The following is an 18,055-nucleotide window of genomic DNA, read 5'->3' on the forward strand; positions in this document are numbered from 1 at the left end:
GCTTAGCCAGAGGAGGGCCTGTTTTCCATGGAAAGTCAAAAACCCAGATCAACTGGCAAAGGTACAAAAGAGCAAAGAAAAGAGACAAAGGAAGAAAGGGAAATGAAAGATGAAAGACGGTCAAGGGTAGTCACCAAGGAGCCTTGGATTCCTTCAAAGGAGGGTACACCAGGGAGAGAGGACAGGACGCTGGACTTCCAGTCAGCTTGGTTCCATTGCCTCAGGACAGCAGTCTTCCCATGATACAGCAGCAAGCACAGCAGAGCAGCCGTACCCCTCAAAGGCAGGCCAGAGAGAGGACCTCAGCTGAGCTGCCTCAGAGCTCACCAGGCAAGTGAGGCCTAATCGTGAAAGGAAAAAAGAACACAAGGCATGGGCCTTAGTACCCTTTAAGTATGTTCCAAAGTTTCATTTTATTGACATTTGAACCAAAGTCCTGCCCATGGACAAAGGCAAAACCCTGAACAGAGGTGGGACATCACCGTCTTACTCTCCTGATACAGCCTCTGAGAATCCACCCAGACACTCCCACTTCACCAGTGGTCAGAGAAAGTGAAGTGAGGTGAGTTAAGGCCGGATGCGCTGCCTTCACGGGAGTCTGCTGATCCTGAGACGGAAGGCAGGGAGTGTTTGGGGTCCCATCTGTTCTGTTCTACAAGTAAACAAGTACAGAAGTAGAAAACAAGCCGCTATGGCCTGCACCTAGCTAGGTCTTTATTGCTGAGCCTCTGGATTTGTAAGCCACTCCTCGACTTTTCACCTCCCGCCTGATTCCTTGGGGCAGGCAACCAGTGACTGACACAGCACATACACCTGGCTTAAAGTTACTGATGCGCTGCCCACTTGGAGACCCAGCTGTCCTCGGGACTCATCATCGCGATGATTTCCATCAAATGAAGAGCTGGTGCAGTCATATACCATCTCTCTGTTGCCCTTCACTTGTAGGTATGCATCGCAATTGTCACAGCCGTCACATTCAAACCGGTCTATATAGTCTTGACTAACCAGCACAGCAAACAAGCTCGCAGATGCCGCAGGTCCTTCCGCACGGTCTCCAGGGCCATTCCCACCGCTACGATAATACTGGCTCCACACAGCGGCAGAAAGTAAACAGACCATTACCCAGAATGCCCGGCTCTTACACTCTTTTTGCCTCTTATTCCTTGTTGTTCCCTGAGCTTTGGGGTGGGATTTAATACCCTCTTTAGGGCTGACGCCAATCTCTTGTTCTCGGCATTTGTTCACCAGTTGTTGGGGTTTGAACGAGACTGCCCCCACCCCATAAGCTCAGGGATTTGAATACTTGGTTCCGAGGGTGATGGGTAGTGCTGTTTATGGAGGATAAGGAAGTGTGACTTTGTTGGAGGAAGTACGGTATTGGAGTTGGACTTGAGGTGTTGAAAGACTTGAACCACTAGTAGTTTACCCTCTCGGCTTCCTGCTTGTGGTTCAAAATGTGAGGTCTTGGCTTCTATTCGTGCCACCATGCCTGCCACCGTCCTGCCACCATGGATTCCTAAACCCTTAAGAACTGTAAACCCAAATAAACCTTTCCTTCTACAAGTTGCCTTGGGCTGCCTTGGGTCGTGGTGCTTTGCCCCAGCAACAGAACAGCAACTAACACACCTGTTACGTATCTCTCGGAGTTGACTACTGTATACAGATTTGTATACATACTGTCAGAAGTGCATTGTAAGTCACACACACACACACGCACACGCACACGCACATGCACACACACACACCCAGCACAGTGATGTAGGTTTATAATCCCAGAAGTTAGAAGGCAGAGGCAAGACAAAAATCCAAAATAATCTGGGCTACATAGCAAGGCCCTATCTCAAAAAACAAAAACAAAAAAGAAACAACAACAACAACAACAGAACTAGGGATGTGGCTCAGTGGTAAACCTTGCTTAGCATGCACAATGACTGCCAAAAATATATAATTATAGGAGATAAAAATGGTTTGTTTACACGGGTCTATTCCTCACCCAGTACTTCCTTACTAAAGGTTTTAATTAGTCTGCATAGTGAACTTACCAGACATTATAGGCCACAGCTGCTTTCTTTTCTCCCCTGTTTTGTTGTGTGTTTAATATACTTGTTAAGATCGTAATTGACACGGTAATTATACATATTTACGGGACACATGTGGTGTCCAATACTTCTATACAGTATGTGATGATCTGGCCAAGGTAATTGGTATATCTATTACCTCCGTATTTATCATTTTGCTATGTTGGGAACAGACTCCGCTATCTATTTGGAAATATTTGATTGATTATTGTCAAGCATGGTGATCCCACTGTGCCACATAGCATTAGGAGCTGTTCCTCCTCCTGTACACCTGTTCCGCTCGTACCCATCCCTGTCCCATCAGTCCCTCCCCCAGGTGTTTTGTTTATGTTTCATAGCTTATATAAATCAAAACCTCTCACACCTTCTGCTGGTGCTGAGTCTCACACACAGACACACACACACACACACCACACACACACACCAAACCCACAAAACAGTTTTAAAAAGAAGTTCAGGGTCATCCTTAGCTACACAGAGTTTCAGGCTAGCCTGGGGTACATGAGACTCTGCCTCAACAACAAAAAGGATAGGAAAGGATAATGGGGGGAATCATACAGCATGATTATGACATGGGGAAAACATTTCCTTCATAATTATGTTAAATACACCATTGCCAAGATGTCTACAAAAAATGTACATTACTCCACACACTTAGAAACATCAGTAGGTAAAAATGATGGATCTAGAGATCCCCACCCATCCATTTTGTCCCCACATGTTCAGGCCTCGCTCCAGTCATTTGGCCTGTGCATTAATCCTGCCTGGTAATGTAGCTCCCACCCTCATCACAGCTGGTTTTATTCTCCCCAGCAGACAGGTGACTGCTTCAGAGAGCCACAGCTGTGAGTGTGGGGTGCCCATCCCTAACCGATGCACATTCCACGCAGTCCCTACACCTAAGACTCATGGATCACCGAAGGAGAGAGGGGACGGAAGAGTGTAAGAACCAGAAGACCGAGACGCCTGCTGCTAGACAGTGTCTCCTCGACGTGACAGAGAAGACGCTCCCATGAAATGTCACAATATGGTTCCCAAGACAGGCCTTCATAATGACCACACTAGTCAAGATGCCGATGTAAACAGGGGAAATGTCCCACAGCCCCATTTCTAGATGAAGAGAGACAGTCAATTGCCGAGAGAGAATCGTTTGCTCCAGGGACAAGCCCCTGATACATTATTCAACCCCAAGTTGTCAGCCCAAGACACTGACATGTAGATACAAGCAACACTTCTGTGTGTGTGTGTGTCTGTGTGTGTGTGTCTGTGTGTCTGTGTGTGTGTCTGTGTGTCTCTGTGTGTGTCTGTGTGTCTGTGTGTGTGTATGTGTGTGTGTATGTGTCTGTGTGTGTGTGTCTGTGTGTGTATGTGTCTGTGTGTGTGTGTCTGTGTGTGTGTGTCTGTGTGTCTGTGTGTGTATCTGTGTGTGTATGTGTGTGTGTCTGTTTGTGTATGTGTGTATGTGTCTGTGTGTGTGTATGTGTGTGTGTGTGTGTGTGTCTGTGTGTGTGTGTGTGTGTGTGTCTGTGTGTGTGTGTGTGTGTGTGTGTGTGTGTGTGTGTGTGTGTGTGTGTGTGTGTGTGTGTGTGTGTGTGTGTGTGTGTGTTTGTTTGTTTGCTAGAGTTTGGAGGACAGGGAACAGAGAGTTGGCAGACTAAGGGGAAGATAGAAATGATGTAAAATGCATTATGAAATTCTCAAAAAACGTTAAAACTTACATTTTTAAAAATAATGACTACTATAGAAAGGTTTTTTTAAAGGAACTAGCTCTCCTAGAGGAGAACAGTGGCGACTTTTGTATGAGATTTGCAGTCTTTTCTCTATTGACATACCATACCTATCCGTTCACCAATACACATTGCATTTAGCTGTGTTTAGGAAATAAGATAGACTGTTTTACAACATTCTGCCTTTTTAACTTGTCAATATTATAAACAATTTCCAAATCGGAACCTTGGGATCCACCTCAAGCCTTACAACAGCTGCTTTTGTTTATCACGTGTTACAGCTCACAGCTGAGTCGAGCATCTCCCACTGAGAAACACTTGGGTTATTTCAATATTTCTATATTTCCCAACAATGAGGCTTTGAAAATCTTGAGTCTGCACAGTTCTCTAATTATTCATAAAGGTGAAAAGCTGAAAGTAAGCTTTCTTGGTCCAAGAACACGCATAGTTACATTCTTGTGGAACCCAATGAGGCTTTAGAAAAATTGTACTAATTCACCCTCATCGTCTCCAATGGATGGTATAGATTTGCTGTTTTGTGGGTTGTTAGGAGTTGAGCTGGGGACCTTGTATATTCTGGGTAAGTGCTCCAAACTGCATTTCTAGCCCTTGATCTTCTCATTGTTTCTCTTTCTCTCTTCGCTCTCTCTCTCTCTCTCTCTCTCTCTCTCTCTCTCTCTCTCTCTCTCTCTCTCTCTCTCCCCCCCCTCTCTGAGACAGGAGCTCACCAGGTTGCCTGGGCTTGTCTTGAACTAACATCCCTTGTGCTAGAATTAAAGGTGTGCACCTCCAGGCTCAGCCAGAATTTTCTTCATAATCAAGAATATGAAACTTTGGGGGCTGGAGAGATGGCCCAGTGTTTAAAAGCATTTGATGTTCTTGCAAAGGATGTTGGTTCAGTTCCTAGCACCCCCATGACAACTCACAAACACCAGTAACTCCAGGTCCAGGGCATCTGACACCCTCTTCTGACCTCGTGAGTACCAGGCATACGTGTGGTGCACATACACACGTGCAGGCAAAACACATACACATAGGATAAAAATAAATACATCTTTTTTTTTTATTAACTTGAGTATTTCTTATTTACATTTCGAGTGTTAATGCCTTTCCCGGTTTCGGGGCAAACATCCCCCTCCCCCCTCCCCTTCCTTATGGGTGTTCCCCTCCCCCACCCTCCCCCCATTGCCGCCCTCCCCCCAACAGTCTAGTTCACTGGGGGTTCAGTCTTAGCAGGACCCAGGGCTTCCCCTTCCACTGGTGCTCTTACTAGGATATTCATTGCTACCTATGAGGTCAGAGTCCAGGGTCAGTCCATGTATAGTCTTTGGGTAGTGGCTTAGTCCCTGGAAGCTCTGGTTGCTTGGCATTGTTGTACATATGGGGTCTCGAGCCCCTTCAAGCTCTTCCAGTTCTTTCTCTGATTCCTTCAATGGGGTCCTATTCTCAATTCAGTGGTTTGCTGCTGGCATACGCCTCTGTGTTTGCTGTATTCTGGCTGTGTCTCTCAGGAGAGATCTACATCCGGCTCCTGTCGGCCTGCACTTCTTTGCTTCATCCATCTTGTCTAATTGTATGGCTGTATATGCATGGGCCACATGTGGGGCAGGCTCTGAATGGGTGTTCCTTCTGTGTCTGTTTTAATCTTTGCCTCTCTATTCCCTGCCAACGGTATTCTTGTTCCCCTTTTAGAGGAGTGAAGCATTCACATTTTGATCATCCGTCTTGAGTTTCATTTGTTCTAGGCATCTAGGGTAATTCAAGCATTTGGGCTAATAGCCACTTATCAATGAGTGCATACCATGTATGTCTTTCTGTGATTGGGTTACCTCACTCAGGATGATATTTTCCAGTTCCGACCATTTGCCTACGAATTTCATAAAGTCATTGTTTCTGATAGCTGAGTAATATTCCATTAACTTCTCACATACAGATAGCCATACTTCCCTATTCTGTCTAGCTTGTTTCTCTGCTAGACTATTGGCCTTATGTATAGATTTATTAACTTATTTAGAGCACACACATGGCATACATACATTAAAACACATATATGTGGAATAAAATAAATGAATCCTGAAACTAAATTAAAACCATTTAGAGTATTCCTCTGCGGTGCTCATCACGAGTTATTACTCCCAGCCATCCTTCTAGCCTTCCTACTTTATAAGGGTTTTTTTCTTCTGTGAGAGATTAAACTTTCTCGTTGCTCAACTGTCTTCATGATTTCTTCATGGTCTTCCTTATGGATCATACCATCAGGCTCTCACCACCCATATTTTCCTCTACTGGTTTTAAAACTTCTCTTCTCCACTTTACTTGTTGCTTCATGCTGTATTGGTTTTGGTAGCAAAAGTGAAATTTCTCATGGAATCACTGTGACTGTATCTCCACCTTAGAGAACATATTTACACATTATTCCTTTATACTGGTCCCATAACTTATTTAGCTAATCTTGTGTTATTGAGCAGCTAGGTCATGTGCAATTACATCAAACTGCACAGTGATTACCATGACAGAAGCTGAACTCTCATTACCTAAGTGCCATCTCACGCATGGGAAGGTCAGAACAAGTTGGGGAAGCTGGTTCTCTCCTTCCATCATGTGGGTTCTAAGAATCAAGAACAAGTCATCTGGTCTGGTAACAATATCCTTACCCACCGAGCCATCTTTCTAGCCCTTAAAGGATGCTCCTAATATACCCTTCACTGCCTGGCATGGTGGCTCAGTCTTCAATCCCTGTATCCAGGAGACAGAGGCAGACAGATCTGGGTGGGTGGTTCCAGGCCAGCCTGGTCTGTATAGCAAGCTCCAGGCTAGCTAGGGTTATATAGTGTGTGTGTGTGTGTGTGTGTGTGTGTGTGTGTGTGTGTGTGTGTGTGTGTGTGTGTATGTAGAGAGAGAGAGAGAGAGAGACAAAAGAGAGAGAGAGACAGAGAGAAATTCATATTCTGCACCTTCTCTAAACCCAGTCATTCCATTACCATGAATTAAATCCTCTCTCACTCGCTTACTCAAACCGAATCCTTGGAAGTAATGCTCGAGTCTTTACTTTTCCTCAGCTTCACCCCAGCCCACCACACAAGTGCCATCAGCAACCTAGCTCGCTTACATCCCACTCCTACTGTCCCCCTTCCCAGGACACTGTCCTTCTCAGATGACAACAGCAGCAGGTTCTCTGTTCCATCCCACAGCCGTCCTTGTCCAGAGAATAGAGTGTCATTCTAGGATGTCGATCATAGCAAACCACCTCCCTCCTTAAACCCCCTGATAGCTTCAAGCCCTCATCAAGTCCTAGAAGGGCTGTCAGCTGGGCCCACCCACCTCTCTGACTCATGTTCCATCACGCATTCCTTCGGAGACCAGTTGCCAGGCACTGACCTCATTTCTGTCCTTAAGTGGGCCAAGCTTGTTCCTAATTTAGGCCTGGATTCTCACACTTGGCATTTGAGCAGGATAATTCCTTGAAGTGTGGACTGGCCTGCTCACCGTAAAATGATGAACAGAATCCCTGCCCTCCACTCCTTGAATGCCAGTAGGACCTCTCTAGCTATAAGAATAGAAAACGTCTCATGGTCTGGGAGTGCAGCTCAGTAGACAAAAACTTGTATAACATGCACAGGCCCTGGGTTCAAGCCTATGAACCAGACTCTACGTAAAAAGAGCCTTACAATAATGCCAGATATCCACTGGGGAACAAAATCACACTGAACAAAAACCACTCAGTTAGGACTTTGGCGTAAGATCTTCCCCCTTGAGGCATGTAGTTTGCAAGAATAGCTTAGCAACCAATGGCCCCCACCTACATCAATCTAAGCAAAGCAGCTGGTCATTCTGTCCTAAGAGCTCCCTAGCAACTACCCACTTGCAGGTAGTTCAAAGTCAAACATGCTGGAAGTAGAAGAGCCGATCAGAACCATCTTTAGATGAACAGGGCGCACAGAGTGAATTTTTAAGAGGAAGTCCCTATTTACTATCTTAGATCTATGCATGACTAAGCATATGTGTAACTAAAATTGTGGATCACGGGGCTAGAGAGATGGCTCAGTAGTTAAGAGCACTAGCTGCTCTTGCAAAACACTTAGGATTGTGGCTTAGATTCCCAGCACCCACAACCAATGTAACTCCATCCAGTTCCAGGGGATCTGATACCCTCACCTATCCTCCATGGGCACCAGGAAAACACTTTATATACATTAATTTTTTTAATTATTACATTAAAGATGCATGCCTAAACTGGATGGTGGTGGTGGTACATGACTTTAATCCCAGTACTCAGGAGGCAGAGTCAGGCAGATCTCTGAGTTTGAGGCTAGCTGGGTCTACACAGAGAAACCCTATCTATAGATAGATAGATAGATAGATAGATAGATAGATAGATAGATAGATAGATAGATAGATAGATAACTATGCCTGCATAGAAAGTCCAAGATTCTACAGAGAAACCCTGTCTCAAAAATAAAAATGGTGAATTAACTAATTAATTTTGTTTCATACCTACTCCATGCATTCACTTTGCTTCTGAGTAAAAGCCCTTTGCTGCTTCCCTGTTTCTTCAAACTCCTTTGATTCTTTGAACAAGATACCAGGAACCCAGAAACTCCCGGTTCAGAGGGCAACCATCAGTAACTTCTAAAACATTTGACTGCTGAATCTTTATGCAAATATTTTCCTTATGATGAAGACTCAGATCACAGGCCACCTCCTCAGGAGGCCTTCCTGGTCTAGCCAAGTCTTAAGTAATGTTCTCTCTCCTCGCCCTCTGGCATATCCTGCTGCTAACAGCTCTTGTCCTTGTCTGGGGTAGCCTCATCTAGTTACTATTTCCTGTATGGTTCCCTGCAAGCACATCAGCTTCAAGCCAAGAACAGCCTGGTAGAGGTAAGAACATACTTAGGAGGAATCTATTGGTAGAAAAAAATTAATCCCTGTAAGTAAAAACCAAAGATTTCTTGTGATTAAATCTAACGTCCTAATGATGTTGTTAAAGTTGATGTAGTAATTCTCTCCAACATTTGGAAATCCTGATGGCTGGCTCATTTTAAGTCACCACTTCCTTTGGCTCTGGTTGACTATGTATTGTCATAGTTGAGCCCACATCTTGGGCTTTCTTTCCAGTTTCTCTCCAGAGTTCCTCTTCCTTAGCCTATCCCCAATACACTTCTCTTCAGGGAGCTTCACCTCATGACAATTTTAAATCCTCATAACCCAGCATGGTAGCCTCAGCCACCCCTATATTTCATCATCTACCATATATTGTCTTATGATTCCCCAATCTATGTCTTTATTCCAAGTATGAGGCAGCCTTCTGGACCCAAAACCTGCCCAGAGAGAGCTGGTCTCCCAAGAGTGCTCTCACTCCTAAGCCCACAGGTGAGACCCCACTTTCACTCTACTAACTGTCCAAAGAGGGACCCAACAGGAGTGCACAGGGCACAGGAATCATGGAGCAGCCTGGGACAGGATCCTTCTGGTCTCCATCTGCACCCAGAGCTAAGGCTGTCCCCCAGCCCTCGGGACCCAAAACCTGCCTGGAGAGAGATGGTCTCCCAGCAGTGCTCTCACTCCTAAGATCACAGTCTCACAGGCCCATAGGAGGGACAAGCTCCAGTCAGAGTCAGCCAGACCAACTAACACCAGAGATAACCAGATGACAAAAGGCAAGCACAAGAACCTAAGCACCAGAAACCAAGACTACTTGGCATCATCAAAACCCAGTTCTCCCACCCACCAAATACTGGCTATCCCAACACACAGGAAAAGCAAGATTTGGATTTAAAATCACATCTCATGATCATGACAGAGGACTTTAAGAAGGATGTAAGTAACACTCTTAAAGAAATACAGGAGAACACAGGTAAACAAGAAGAAGCCCTTATAGAGGAAACACAGAAATCCCTTAAAGAATTACAGGAAAACACAACCAAACAGGCGAAGGAATTGAACAAAGCCATCCAGGATCTATAAATCAAAATAGAAATAATAAAGAAATCACAAAGGGAGACAATCCTGGAGATAGAAAACCTAGGAAAGAGATCAGGAGTCATAGATGCAAGCATCACCAACAGAATACAAGAGATAGAAGAGAGAATCTCAGGTTCAGAAGATACCATAAAAAACATGACACAGCAGTCAAAAAATGCAAAATGCAAAAAGCTTCTAACCCAAGGCATCCAGAAAATACAGGACACAATGAGAAGACCAAACCTAATGATAATGGGTATATAAGAGAGCAAAGACTCCCAACTTAAAGAGGCAATAAATATCTTCAACAAAATTATAGAAGAAAACTTCCCTAACCTAAAGAAAGAGATGCCCACAAACATACAAGAAGCCTACAGAACTCCAAATAGACTGGACCAGAAAAGAAATTCCTCCCATTACATAACAATCAAAACACCAAATGCACAAAACAAAGAAAGAATATTAAAATCTGTATGGGAAAAAAATGCCAAGTGACATATAAAGTCAGAACTATAAGAATTACACCAGACTTCTCGCCAGAGACTATGAAAGCCAGGTGATCCTGGGCAGATGTCATACAGACCCTAAGAGAACACAAATGCCAGCCCAGGCTACTATACCCAGCAAAACTCTCAATTAACATAGACAGAGAAACCAAGATATTCCATGACAAAACCAAACTTACACAATATCTTCCCACAAATCCAGTCCTACAAAGGATAATCGATGGAAAACTCCAAGTACAGGCAAACACTAGACCATCCCACTGGAATATCCCACAAGCCCTCCCAAGCTCAGTATCTCCAATCCAAATCCATCACTTCTACCAACCCCAAGCTGCAGCTCAACGGCTAATCTGTCACCGTTAATTTTCTGTGCCGACTTGACATTGCCAGAGGTACCCAGATCACTATTTCTAGATTTGTGAATGAAAGTGTTTCCAGGTGAGATTAGCATTTGGATCTGTGGACTCAATAGAGTAAATCACCCTTTCCCAGAGTACCTGGCTGTCATCAAGCCCAATAAGCCTGAGTAAGTTCAAGAGGGGTAGGGGGCAGGAGGAATCTGCCCTCTTTGGCTTCCTGCATTGATGCTTGAGCCATACACCCCTCTACATGGCCTAGTATTCTCAACATCTAGTTCTCTGGTCATTGGGCTTTACAGTGTGCCGCTGATGGGCTGTGGTACCTCTCTGCCTCCATAGCAAGTAAGTTGACTCCTCACAATAAATCCCTCAGGGCGTGTGTAGCCACATACCATGGTCTGCTTCCCTAGAGACCTCTACCATACACTCTTAGCTAACACAGCTTAGCCTCTGCTCCCGAAGCTCTTAGTGTCTTTGTGGGATTCCTACTGGGAGTTGAGACAACATCCTCCCAAGGGTCCTTGTGCCTGCTTTTATTCCTCCAGTACTTGTTCCTCGATGCCTGCTTGAAACTCAGCGATTTCACATTACCTGAGTCAAAGACCAGTCTCTTCCTTTGCCATTTCGTTAGATCAAACTATGCTTACCTCCTGGGTCATAAACACAGTGTCCCTTGTCACATCTGAAACATCCTCACGCCTCCTTCTCTGTGGGGGGACACAGAGAATATCTGCGAGGTGAACACGTTGGATTTCCATTGCCTTATCCTGGTTCTATTTAAGAACTACTATTAAGGCATAGTAACTTTCCTGCCCTGCCTTTCTCACGTCACAGACTCGCTCCTGCCATAGGTGTCTCTCACTTCTTCTGGTCCACCAGAGACATCTCATCGACCACTCTGTAGGTATAAGCTAATTAATAACCAAGTTGTCTCCCCTAGCCAAGAATTTAACCTAGAATTGCTTCTTTCAATTCTTGGGTATGTTTGCTAACCTTAACTAAGCATTTTAGCAATCCTCAGAGTATACAAAAGAAATTCAGAAATCCTATACTTTATTATCAAGAGAAAGTGGGGAAATGGCAATTGTGAGGTGTGAATTAAAAAGTTATACACTAAGTGTGTCTCCGCTAGCACGGTCACCTCCCTGTGGGTACCTAGGCGCCAGCCTGGCACAGTGTGACAATATGTCCTGGGATGAACTGACAGGTACACAGAACCCAGCTTTACCTGTCAGTCCCTCCAGCTGCCCATCAGGTTAACCTCAGAGGGGCTTTTCAATGACATAGCCCTTGAAGGATCATGCATTTCTTAGAGTGCCCCAAGTGTTACTGGGGAGTAGATCCAGTGACCCAGGGAACTGACAAGTACCTTAGATATTGCCCGTGGTCTAAGCCATTTTCCTTAATTGAACATCTAAGAAAGGGCAACTGCCAATTCTACAAAATAATTAGAATTATTGCCAGTCTCTTCCGGCTCAAAGGGAGTGAGCAGAAATTCATTTCGTAGACTGCATCAGCTGGTGCTAGCAGAGGTCATGGATGGAATCTTGGCCTCCTAGCAGAAAGTTTCAGGAGCCATATAATGTGGATCTCTTTTAAGAATACAGAGGCAAGCTGGGGTGTAGTTCCATGGGCAGAGTGCCTGGCTGGCAGCACAAGGCCCTGGATTCAATTCCCAGCACTTCATAAAGCAGGCATAGTGGTGCCTGAGATCCCAGCCCTTGGGAGGTAGGGGCAAGAGATACAAAGTTCAAAGGTATCCTGTCTACGCAGCATATTTGAACTCAGCCTGCGCTATACCAGACCTTGTCTCCAAAGCAAAAGCACCACCAGCAAAAACCCTGTCAGCATCCCTTTCTCCTGACCTTGGCGATCTCGGGATTATATTCCTTTTACATAGAACGCCCTAGGTGTTAGGCATGTAACAGTGGCCAGCTTTGCGAGATTGTGGCCAGTGTCCTTGAAAGGCCTGTCAGAGTCTGATAGTGACCGTGGAAGAGCCAAGAAAACAGCCGCCTAACAATTACCCACAGCAAAATGTACAAAATGTATCCACCTTGCAATTTGTTAAAATAAGCAAACCCTTGCATGTTCTCCTGTTCTCCTCGCTGTGTGGGAATTAAAAAGAGATCCCTGCTCTCAGGCTGTTGTGACCTAGTTAAGGAAGAGAGACCTTTGCTTAAAATTATACCTTGCCGCTGAAATCACAGGCTTTTCCAAAACCAAAAGCACTCCTCCAGCCCGAATGTGGAGGGAGAGAGCAACAGAGCCCAAGTTTTCCAAAATGTCAAAGCCCAAGATCTCCCAAAAATATCCCACACCTCAAAGGTCATGAAACAAAAGAACGCCTACTCCTCCCCAGCCCCAAACTCGTCAATCTCCTGCCTCCTTTGAGAGATTAGGGTACTGTGGCATCTTTTCTCTTCTTCCAAATATCAGGTTGCCCTGTCATTGTGCCAGAAAGTGTTCGTGAACCCCAAAAGACCACCAGGGAGCCAACCTCCATGGAATCGTACTAGGGTCCTTATCCAACTGGAGCCTGGGCAGCACCACTGTCTCCCACACAGTAGAATGGGAGGGTGAATCCCCGAGCTCTCAGTGGCACAAGGCTTTATAGGAAACAGCATTCAAGCAAGAGGGTTTCAGCCCGGCAAGCCTCTAATTGTATGACTGTTGTAAGCTGACAGGAGGGAGCTCTGAAGCAAAACCGTGAACAATCACAAACGTTCTGAAAGTACATCTCAAACAGTCAGACTAACCTTTGCGTGGCTGTTGCTAAAAAGTAGCCAGGGAGTAACTCTGGGGCAAGCCATGGGTCCTTCCTGGTGCTTGGGTGCAGCCTGGGTTCAGCTGCCCGTCAAGTTCTCAGGCTCTGTTTTCTTTTAAGGTGAAGGCGTGAAGGCCGTCCCCACAATGGAATAGATTTGGTCTCTCACTGCTGGCTCCCAGGACTTAGCTGCCTGTACCTCTGTCTGCCATGTTTGCAACCACCTCTTACCTTTTTTTTTTTAAACTTGCTTAGTGATTTACTGATTACTGATTGATTGATTGGTTGATTGGTTGATTGATTGATTGATTGATTGATTGATTGATTGATACTGTGTGTGACTGTTTGACTGATGGCGGATTTGACTGACTGACTGATATGGTGTGTGTTTGTATGAATGCTCATGTGTATAGGTATTTCTGTTCATGTATGTGGGTGCACATGTTTGTGGGTGTGTGTTAAGGTCAAGGGTCAACCTCAAGTGCCTTCTTCTGTCGCTCTCCATCTTAATTTTGGAGACAAAGCCTCTCACTTTTACCTGGACCTACCAATTCTACTAGGCCACTGGCCTGGTGAGTGGAAGAGATCCTTCTAGACCCACCTCTTCAGAGCTGGGATTAAAACTGAACTGTAGGCTGGAGACACACCTTGTTCTCTCAGAGAATGTGGTATCGGTTCCCAGCACCCACACGGCAGCTCACAAGCTTCTGAACTCCAGTTCCAGGGCATCTGGTGCCCTCTTCTGGCCTCCATGAGCACCGCATACCCACAGGCATCATGCACATCCATACACATGAGCATAAAATAAAACAAATCAAAATATGTACCACCACTCCACTCTTAAGGGTGGGCTCTGTGCCCGGCAGATGGCCACAGAAAAGGAACTCAACGGCATCTTCGAAGTTCCTGTCCAGTAATACAAGATTTCAGGGATTCTCTTTCCCTTTCTTTTCCTTTTGAAGTTTTATTTTAATGTTTTTTTTATTTTCATTTTATTTATATTTTTCTTCCCTTTTTTTTTTTTTTACCCTACAGGTCTTTTGTGTATGTATTATGGCATCCAGTTTAGTGGTTTTATAGGATTCCTGATGGTGAGGACAAGAGGATTTCTGAGTTTGTATCTAATTCTTGTGCCTTCTCTGGGCCTATGTCCACACTGTTTTTATTTTTCCTTCTGCCCAATTCCAATCTGTTTGCTTCTGGCTTATTATTTATTTATTTGCTTGCTTGCTTGCTTGCTTGGTTTTTTTGAGACAGGGTTTTAAAACAACCCCGGCTTTCCTGGATCTAGCTTTATAGCTGGCCGGAACTCACAGTGATCCCCCTGTGTCTGCCTCCGAAGTGGTAGGATTAAAGGTGTGAACCACGACTTCTATTCTACCTTTATTTTACCTTATTTTATCATAGGGGGTGAAATCAGATGGAACAGGACGTGGGGAGGAATAGAGAGAGAAAAAATATGTGAGAAAAAAATCTATTTTCAATAACAGACAAAAATTAAAAACAACAAAAAAGAACGATTGTTTAACTCCTGTATCAGTAAGGCTATCTTGCTCACAAACCTTTTCTGATCAGGTTTTTTTTCCCCAGTGATTGTGGTAGTCAGTTTTAGTTGTCAACTTAGCAACACTAGGAAGAGGAAACCTCCAATGAGGAATCACCTCTGCCCAAATGGACACACACACACACACACACACACACACATATATACAAATATATATTCATATTCATATTCCCAGAGCAAGCAGCATCAGCACCACCTAGAGGTGCTAGTGATGCAGGGCCCTGCTGAGTTCTGTGCCGTGTACACATCAGTGTTGGAGAAACCTCAGTATGATACAGAAGACCAAGTCACTGTCTGCTTGGCTGTACACTGAATTCCCAAGGCTATGAAACATGCTGCTGCATGACCCTGGAAGATGTTCTGATGTCACCGGTGTAGGGGGTAGCCTATATGTTGGAGGTTTTCTTTTTTAAGGCCCCATAGTAGTTCCGATGTGCAGCAAAGTTTGGAAATCCCCGAACAATGCTTGAGCAGAACTGGAGGAGGATGGCATGGCAGAGGAGAGAACAGTGTGAACAGACTCGGACAGGGGTGGGCATGGTCATCAATAGTCATGGGACAGTGGGGAGGCTTTCACTGTTCTCAGACAGGGCTTTACTCCTCTCTGCCCACAGCAGGAGGACACCAACTCTGCCTTTGTCTTTCTTTTCAAAACAGATAAGCGAAGTTGGTCTATTCTTCAGTTTGGATGTAGAGTGCTGCCTCAAAGCCCATGCATTCAAGGCTTGGTCTCCAGGGGAATGTGGTAGGATCTTTGAAAGACTTGGCCTAGTAGGAGGTCAGTAAATTACTGAAGATGTGGCTTTGAAAAAAAATGATGAGGGGGTGAGGGGTGGGTAGGGAAAGGCAGGTTATGATCATGGACTTCAAGGCGTGACCAAGTAAGGAACGGGCAGCTGGAAAAAAAGCATGCCACTCGATGAAGCTTGTAGTTGCTGGATCGCAGGCCCGCCCTGATGAGCAAACTTCTCCTGGTTGCTTCTTCAAATGCGCCAACTCAGATAAGGTCACAATCTGAGGAACTGGGATTTGGAAATTCATCATAGGACTGTGGAGAGGAAAGCATTAATTCAGTCCATAGCACATCAAAAAAACAATAATAACCCATGAAGATCCAAAACCTTCTCCTTGCACTAGTGGTAACCAGAATGGGATGCATATGATCTTCTCTTCTGCCTTCTGAGGTTGGTGAGGAGCCCACCATACGGGAGGCATGGAAAATAGATGTGAGCCCGAAAGGATCGCTGTGCCAGAGAAAGCTGGCAAAAGAAATAGTGTTCAGCTCAGGTTTCCCCCGCCACAGTAATGACAGGTCGTTTAAATGTATCAATTTACAGAGTTGAGAATTGTGGTCCACGGTGTAATATTCAAAAGCAAATATGTCATCCTTTATATGGAGAAATAACATCACAGCTGACAGAGGCATCAGCAAGCCTCGGGTGATGGGGCAGAAGACAGAACAGATTTAAAAGCCGAGGGCTTGTGATTCATCACCATAGACACCAGCAGCCAGCCTGTTGACTGGAGGCTGTGGCCTCACACGTGGGTCCAGGGACCTGGGCAATTCCCAGGATCAGGAACAAAGGACCTCAGAGGTCAGGGCAGCCAGAAGGAGAGGACTGATGCTAAGAATTGGTAAGACTTCTTCAAAGCCACAGCAACCCTGTGTCCATGACCAGCAACTAGTCCTGTGGCAAAGGCTATGTATGTGGTAAGGGAGATGGGTCCAGGTCGTATGATCCTAGGGGACACTGAGTCAAGAAAGAAGACTGTAACAAACTGTAGCAGCTTCCACTGTTCTCAGACAGGGCTTTACTCCTCTCTGCCCACAGCAGGAGGACACCAACTCTGCCTTTGTCTTTCTTTTCAAAACAGATAAGCGAAGTTGGTCTATTCTTCAGTTTGGATGTAGAGTGCTGCCTCAAAGCCCATGCATTCAAGGCTTGGTCTCCAGGGGAATGTGGTAGGATCTTTGAAAGACTTGGCCTAGTAGGAGGTCAGTAAATTACTGAAGATGTGGCTTTGAAAGAGGTTATGGCTCCTGGACCCATTTTATTTTCTCTTTTATCCTGGCCATGTGTAATTTGTTTTGCTCAGTCACACGCTGCTACCAGCCCCAAAGCAACCAGGGTAGCTCACTAGGGGCTGGAGCGAAAATAAGCTTTTTCTCTTTTTAAGTTGATCGTGTTGTCCATTTTGCTATAGTGATAAAAATCTGGCCAGTGCACATTACAAGAAGCAGTGGTTCTCAAACAGGTTTTACTATAACATAAATTCCTAGAACCCACGCTCAGTTTCCAACCCACAAGGTCTGCAGTAAGGCCTGGGAATGTGTATTTCTGAGACGTCTCCTGGGCAGTGAGCCACTCTATAAGAACCACTTTTTTTAAAGGCAGTGTTTCATGTAGCTCAGGCTGGCCTCAAACTCTCCACCATGAGCCAAAGATGACCTTGAAGTTCTAATCCTCCTGCCTGTACTCCTAAGTACTGGGATGATAGACATTTGCCTGGTTTCTGCAGTGCTGAGAATCAAATCCAGGGCAACATGCATGCTCGGCAAACACCCCACCAACTGCACTCTATATCCCGAAGCCGTCCATAAACATCTGGGCAACAGATAGCTGGGGTTAGGGGAAGTCGATGACGATGGTATGTCATTGTCCCCTCATCTAGATCACCATTTGCTAAGGATCCATTCCAGCAACTCTTGCTTTTACTAGTGTTAAGCTCTAACCAAATGTCTCAGCTCTTAATTTCTTGCAGAATCTAAGTCAATAAAGCAATAAGACTTGCCCAAAGATTCTAAAAAAATAGGGAACAAATTGGGTTTTATGGGTAGTTTGCTAGGTTTTGAGCTTTGGCATAGAAACCAATTTAGCGTGGGGTAGAAAGATGGCTTAGCAGGTGCCTTAGTTCAGGTTCCAGCTCCATGGAACAAGCCCGGCATGGTTTCACAGAGGCATTCAACGTTCTCGAAGCAGAACTTGCAGGTCCAGGTTGTAAGAGCAAAACACAGGAGAAGCTACTCTCTTACATTCAGTTTTTAAAAATGTTTTCTAAAAGATAAACGTTATCTACTCGTCAGCTGAAAGA

General features: G+C 45.0%; 1 pseudogene; it reads right to left on the minus strand.

Moving 5' to 3' along the window:
* Window positions 1–706: 706 nt before the first annotated feature.
* Window positions 707–1,064, minus strand: LOC116902893 (annotated as a pseudogene).
* Between the last annotated feature and the right edge of the window lie 16,991 nt (window positions 1,065–18,055).

The sequence above is a fragment of the Rattus rattus genome, chromosome 6 (genome assembly GCF_011064425.1).
Source record: "Rattus rattus isolate New Zealand chromosome 6, Rrattus_CSIRO_v1, whole genome shotgun sequence".
Lineage (NCBI taxonomy): Eukaryota > Metazoa > Chordata > Mammalia > Rodentia > Muridae > Rattus > Rattus rattus.